Source organism: Pyrus communis, chromosome 11 (genome assembly GCF_041283825.1).
Source record: "Pyrus communis isolate YQ-2024b chromosome 11, ASM4128382v1, whole genome shotgun sequence".
Lineage (NCBI taxonomy): Eukaryota > Viridiplantae > Streptophyta > Magnoliopsida > Rosales > Rosaceae > Pyrus > Pyrus communis.
Window position 1 is genome coordinate 24,444,124 of NC_142575.1, and position 6,085 is coordinate 24,450,208.

At 37.4% G+C, this 6,085-nt stretch overlaps 1 long non-coding RNA gene and 1 pseudogene across 2 annotated transcripts; one reads left to right on the forward strand and one right to left on the reverse strand.

Annotated features, from left to right (window-relative positions):
• The first annotated feature begins 269 nt into the window (after positions 1–269).
• On the forward strand, positions 270–1,339 carry LOC148693146 (uncharacterized). Its single transcript, XR_015953606.1, has 2 exons — positions 270–571; positions 773–1,339. It is a non-coding gene; the product is annotated as an uncharacterized LOC148693146 (long non-coding RNA).
• Positions 1,340–3,584: 2,245 nt separating this feature from the next.
• Positions 3,585–6,085, reverse strand: LOC137742895 (5'-adenylylsulfate reductase 3, chloroplastic-like; annotated as a pseudogene). The gene is made up of 4 exons (XR_015952843.1): positions 5,962–6,085; positions 5,427–5,582; positions 5,199–5,325; positions 3,585–4,932 (listed from the first exon to the last, which is right to left on the reverse strand). The product of XR_015952843.1 is annotated as a 5'-adenylylsulfate reductase 3, chloroplastic-like (transcript).

The window sequence follows — 6,085 nt, forward strand, 5'->3', positions numbered from 1 at the left end:
TTTACCCCCTCAAGTTTGTGCCTAATTGCAACCTTATACAACATCTTTAAAACGTTTCAATTACATACATTTACTTATTATTTATTTCAGTTTTATACAACCGTTAGTTTTTCAATCAGTTCTTCCGTTATATGCCTAGTTGACACTCCATTTCAGCCCCAGCTAGACTGCCATGTGGTATTAAAAAATCAAACGGACTGCCACGTTGAATTTAATAATAATAAAACTATATTAAATGGAGCATCTGAATGTTCTTTCTCCCCCTTCGACCCCTAAGGTCTCCAATGGCAAGCAGGACAGCCACAACAAGGGCAACTTCGACCGTGTCCACGAGACCAAGTCCCTGATTTGCGCCCTCAACCTCCTCTGGAACCTTTCCGTCCTTCCCGACTTATTCATCGTTGTTTCCAACATCTACAATGCCGCCTCGGAGCCTCTTTCACCGATGACGATGGTTTGGTACAATTTCCTCCAACTCCCTTTTGGCTTTTCAAAGTTTTGGGTTTTGGATCAGTTTTGATTCATGGGTTCTTGTCAATTTGGCGTCTTAGGTTGTTCTTTCCCTCTGAAGGTAAAAGTCATTCCCCCGTTTTTCTCAAATCTCTAATCCAATTCCTCTATTCTGCTACTCATTTTTATGAAATTGCTTTTGCAAAATGCAAAGGCATTGACTCTGTCGTTGCAAATAATGAGGTTCCAGAGATTACGCAAGATTTACTCAAATCCCAGTTGTCTCCTCTTAGCTTACATGGGTTTTTGTTGAAATTTGCAGGTGCGCTAGAGCTTGGGTCCCCTAAAATATGGCCACAACTCCTTTCTGTGACCAATCCCTTCACAAAGGTGAAATTTCCCATTCGACTTTTGTAGGGGAAAAGGAAGAAGAAAGCGAAATTTTCCATCTGAATTCAAAATTTCTTTAGCATCTCCTTCTACTTTGGGGATTATGTCATCGTTGATTGCGATATGGCGGCAGCAATTGGGCAATGATTTGAGTGAAGAAAGAAAAGAACGGGAACACCTAACTGGAATTTGGCAAAGCTGGCTCAGTGGTATTGAAATTTGCAGAGCTGGATGGTTGGAGAAGACGACCTAGTGAGAGGAGGAAGAGGGTGAGGGAGAGTGATGTGGGTTTTAGTTTAGTTTAGATTTGTTTTCATTTAATTTTGTTTTTAAATTGATTTTAAATATTTAATTATTATTATTTTCTGAGTCATCAAAACATGTGGGGCCTTAGATATGCTACATCATGACTTGACGGTGGGTTTAACTGATTATGTAATTGATGTATGATATTGCAATAAATCATAAGTAAATGTATAAAATTGAAATGTTTTGAAGATGTTGTATGCAGTTGTAATTGCATCCAAACTTGAGGATGCAAATTGTAATTTACCTTAAAATAAATTAGTAATATGAGGAATAGCTTGACTTACTTATAAGCTCAAGATCCTTCATCTCATCAATGTGGAATTCATTCTCAATAATTTCTAAGTTACAAAACAATTAGATTAGATTGTGGTGCTTTTCCAGGAAAGTAGTTACAAGTCATTTTCTTCAATTTTTAATAAAAGTTTCACCATTCTTTAACAAAAATGCTTCGTTTGAAAGTACAATTGTTAAAATCACTTATGAGTATAGTTTTCAAAAAAAAAAACAAACATTATAGACAAACTTAAAATGTCTTTGTGAGTCTTCTCAGCCTCTAAAAGGGATGGATAACCGTGACTTGCCACCAGTTGTCCCCCTTTTTAAAAAGAAAAAATATATGTATAGTAAAGACATGTCTATATATGGTGTAAGATTCTATATTAATAAAAGAGATTAATCACTTATATAAGTACAGAGGAAACAAAGTCTCATCTCATTAAGGGAAATCTACTATCAAAAAATCGTATTTTGTGTAGCAAGTCCATGTCTTATCATCAATATGTATATAGTAAAGACATATCTATATATGGTGTAAGATTCTATATTAATAAAAGAGATTAATCACTTATATAAGTACAAAGAAAACAAAGTATCATCTCATTGAGGGAAATCTACTATCGGAAAACCGTATTTTTGTGTAGCAAGTCCATGTCTTATCATCAATATGTATATGCTTCCAATAAAATAATAAATAAATAAATAAATCATCAATATGTATATTATTATTTGTACAGCAGTGAGTGGTGTAAACCCAATGCACCCAGAAAATGACTCAGCAGATTTTCTAATTCCCCGAACGGGACCATGATCGATGCGTCCTCTGCAATTTCCATCCCAAATGTAAGTATTATCCTATCCCACACCAAGAGCAAATAATTCAAAGCTTTTCAACTTTGAGATTGTTATCCAAAAATTTCAAAATGTGGTAGTAACATTCCGTATTCTTCATATTGACAAAATTGTACCTACAAAATAAATTAAACACATTTGGTTTAGGATAAAGCTACTTGCTCGCTCAAAGATGCGGATTTGATGAATGAACCTCCAATACCTAAGTCAATTTATCAAAAAGTGAGAGATATTTAGGGTCGAGTTGTATAGAGTTAACTTCAATTTATTTGAGAAGTATGTAAAATGAGGTAGTTATAGCGAGCCAGAGCCGATCACATGAGTAGGGATTCACATGCCATGCGTAGGCATCTAATTGACCAGAGTTTATCATCCATTGGAGGCAGTAGAAAAGTATCTTTAGATGTTTGAATATTTTAAAGATGCTTGGGGATATTATTAAATAATAACAATATCTAAGAATTATTTTTGAATGTGAAATAAAAGAATATGTCTTCAATGAGAAAAGTTTTAAGGTAAGAATTAGTTATTAATTTTATTTTTAATTTTTTTAGCTTATCTCCTTGTCATGTGCATCGGAGCTTGAAGAAATTGTAGTCAACAACTTAGCTTCTTGGTGGTTTAACAATGTGGGGAACGGATGTGGGCCTCGCCAATTTAATGAGGGCATTTTTGTCAATTGTGAATAAACATTGATTTAATGAGGCTAAATCTTAACCGTTTTAGCCTCTTATATATCCCTATTTAATCTTAACCGTTGATTCCGTTTGATTTATTCAATCAGATAGCCATAAATAAAAAAGAACGTGTGAAAAGCTAAAAAGATGTGAAAATCATTTTCCTTCGAAAATTCTCAGACAAAAACTTTAATGACACAATCAGAAATTCCGATCCAACTTGCATTCTAAGCATATCCAAGATGAGGCTTTATTTGGAACACTCAATCTTGATCTGCCAAGAGGTTTTCACATATTAAAGAGTAATGAGCCGATTTGATAATTGAAATATTATCCGGCTGAGAATTAAATATGTTTACTATAATGAGTTTAAGGGCTTATTTTTTTTTAAAAAAAAAATATATATATATATATATATATATATAATTTAGGAACTTAATAATAATGAGTTTAAGGACTTATTTTCAAAAAAAAATATAATTTAAGAACTTAATTTTCACGGGCAGGATTTGCATATTAAAAAGTTGACTTGTTTCCCAAGGTTTACACTACAAGGCTTTTGATTACGTTCGTTGACTGCAAACTTCTGAATAGGCAGATGGAATCCACTATTCAGCTCCAAAAGGATGGTTTTACAAAAGATAACACCAGTCTTTTTATTCAGCGAAACATGCGGCAGAGATCGACGAAACGATTGACCTTACCACCGTATTTACATTGCATGCCTACTCTGCCTAAGATAAGTACACCATCAACACTTCCATTGATATTCCGATAAGACTGCCTAACCTTGTCTAAGACTAACACGAACAGTTACTTGTGCTGGTGCTTTCCCGTTACAGTTACAGGTGCATTGAGTTCTCACCGGAGGGCATTCACATGGGCCAACAACGATGCTACATCCCTCTTCTCCGATGGATACTTGACGGGCTTTGATGAGTGTTTGGGGAAGAAGAGTATTGTTGGGAAGCTCCCCAACTTCAGTTCTCGCTGTGCATATTCCTTGTGTTCCCCGTCAGCCCTGAACTTACCCACCTTTACCCCTGCTTCTGCCAGATTCTCAGCTAATTCAACATAGAAAAATCCGGAAAAGAATCAAGTTTAGTGTCAGAGTAAGCCAACTTTTGGCTTAACCCATGGCAACAAATTACGAATAGTATTCACCCCCCAGCAACGGCACCATGGTGCATAAAGAACAAGCCGCCAAGGTTCACTTCGGTTTTCCAATCTAGCCAGGTTCTCTATCCCAGTCCTGCTCAAGGAAACCAAGTTCTTGCTGTTAAAGATGTCTGGGATATTGGCACTCCCCATTTGTGGTCGACATCCCATTTCCATAGCCGTTGAGGTGCAGTGCCGCTTTTTGTTCGATATTTCCATTATGGAGGCCACATTCCTTTGCCTTAGCATCCTCCTACCACCATCTTCTCTCCCTTTCATGCTGCCCTGGCAGCACCGGCCTTGTGCATGGCTCACGCCCGATTGAAATGTAACCTTGTGAGTGCAAAGGATTGACAGGAACATCCATGACTTGGAGGAAGTTCCATATGTCATGGCCTTCCACATTGGCAACAGGATTCCATTTTACCAAGCTTCCAATTCCACCATCAATTCCTTCAAAGGATGGGTCCACCTGGACGACCAGGATTTCAGCTCTTGTGCCAGGAGACTGGTCTTTTCTCTGCCTAGTGATCCAGGCACGGAGACCTTTAAGGGCTCGCCTTAAAGGCCTAACCTTCCTTACCCTGCAGCACTCCTGATGGCCGTCTTCAGAGAATGAGAACAGTCCTTTGCCTTGCACTAGTGCTTGAACTTCAACAGCATCCAGGAACATGTATTCAATGCGAATGCCATAGTGCTTCTCAACAGTGTTGAAAAACTGCTATGTCTCGGGTTAAGCCTCCCAGCATCCAGGCTGAATACCCTGAAGGGCCGACCTGTTATTTTGGCATACTCGACCAAGGCGACATCCTCAGCTCCACTGCACAAATGAACATTAACTAAATTTAAGTGTTCATTGTAAATGATTATAAACCCCAGTAAAAGTAAAACTGTCTAAATTGAAACATTTTACTTGAGAGAATAGGCTCGATAAACACTATGTAGAAGAGACTGAATAGTATTACAAATAACAAGCCCATCTAGCACAGTTGGTGGGTTCGAGCCCCATGGTGGGCACATTTCAGTTTTTAGTAATTTAATTTATTTACCAAATCAAGAAATTAGCACTACAAAAGGTGAAATTACCTGTAAGCGATGGCAATGTCATTCCCAAATTTGTCAAGAGCCTTCTCCATGATTTGAAGTGGGGAAGCAGTTTCCAACTCTTTTGCCAGTTTTTCGTAATCCTCTCCTACTATGTTGTTGCCAACCTCTACAATAACCCCAACAACTCCTTCACGTCGATGAGAAAACGAAAAGATTAATTTCAAGCTTCTCACAATGACATAACAGTTACCAGTTAGCACATTATACCTGGAGATGCCACTTTTGCAGCAAGGGGAACAACTGATTTGCTCCTTTCCGATTCTGCGGAAAGGGGTTTTGCCAATGATGGTCTCCGGCAAACGGCCCTAGCCGTCGATTGAAACGAGAATTGATCTGACGGATTCAAAGAAGATGTCCATTGAGCTAATGTGTTTGAAATAACAAATCAAAAAATGCACAAAATCCCATTCAAATTCAATTAAACAAATTAAAGAACAAAGCAGAAAACTACACAAAACCCACAAATTTTAAACTCAATTTCTCAGAATTCAATCCCAAAGAATCAAAACTTAAATAAAAAATTAAGCAAATTAATCATTTGGGTATTCACATTTCACATTGCATGATCATGAGCACCAATTCAATTCAAATTTCATAACCAACAAGTGAATTCGATGAGATCAGAGTTAGCTCAGACAGGCAAATGATAACGAACCACGTACATTTCAACAACAATAATAAATAAATACAAAAAATTTGCAAAAAAAAAAATTAAAAGAGGGGGAGAGTGTTACGAGATTACCTTTGGGTTCGTGGGAAGAGAGCGAAGAGCGAAGCGCGAAGCAAAGATTGGGTGGAAGGAGGCGGAGCTAAGAAAGCCATGAGAGAAATCTGAATGCTGAGAGAGAGAGAGAGAGAGAGAGAGC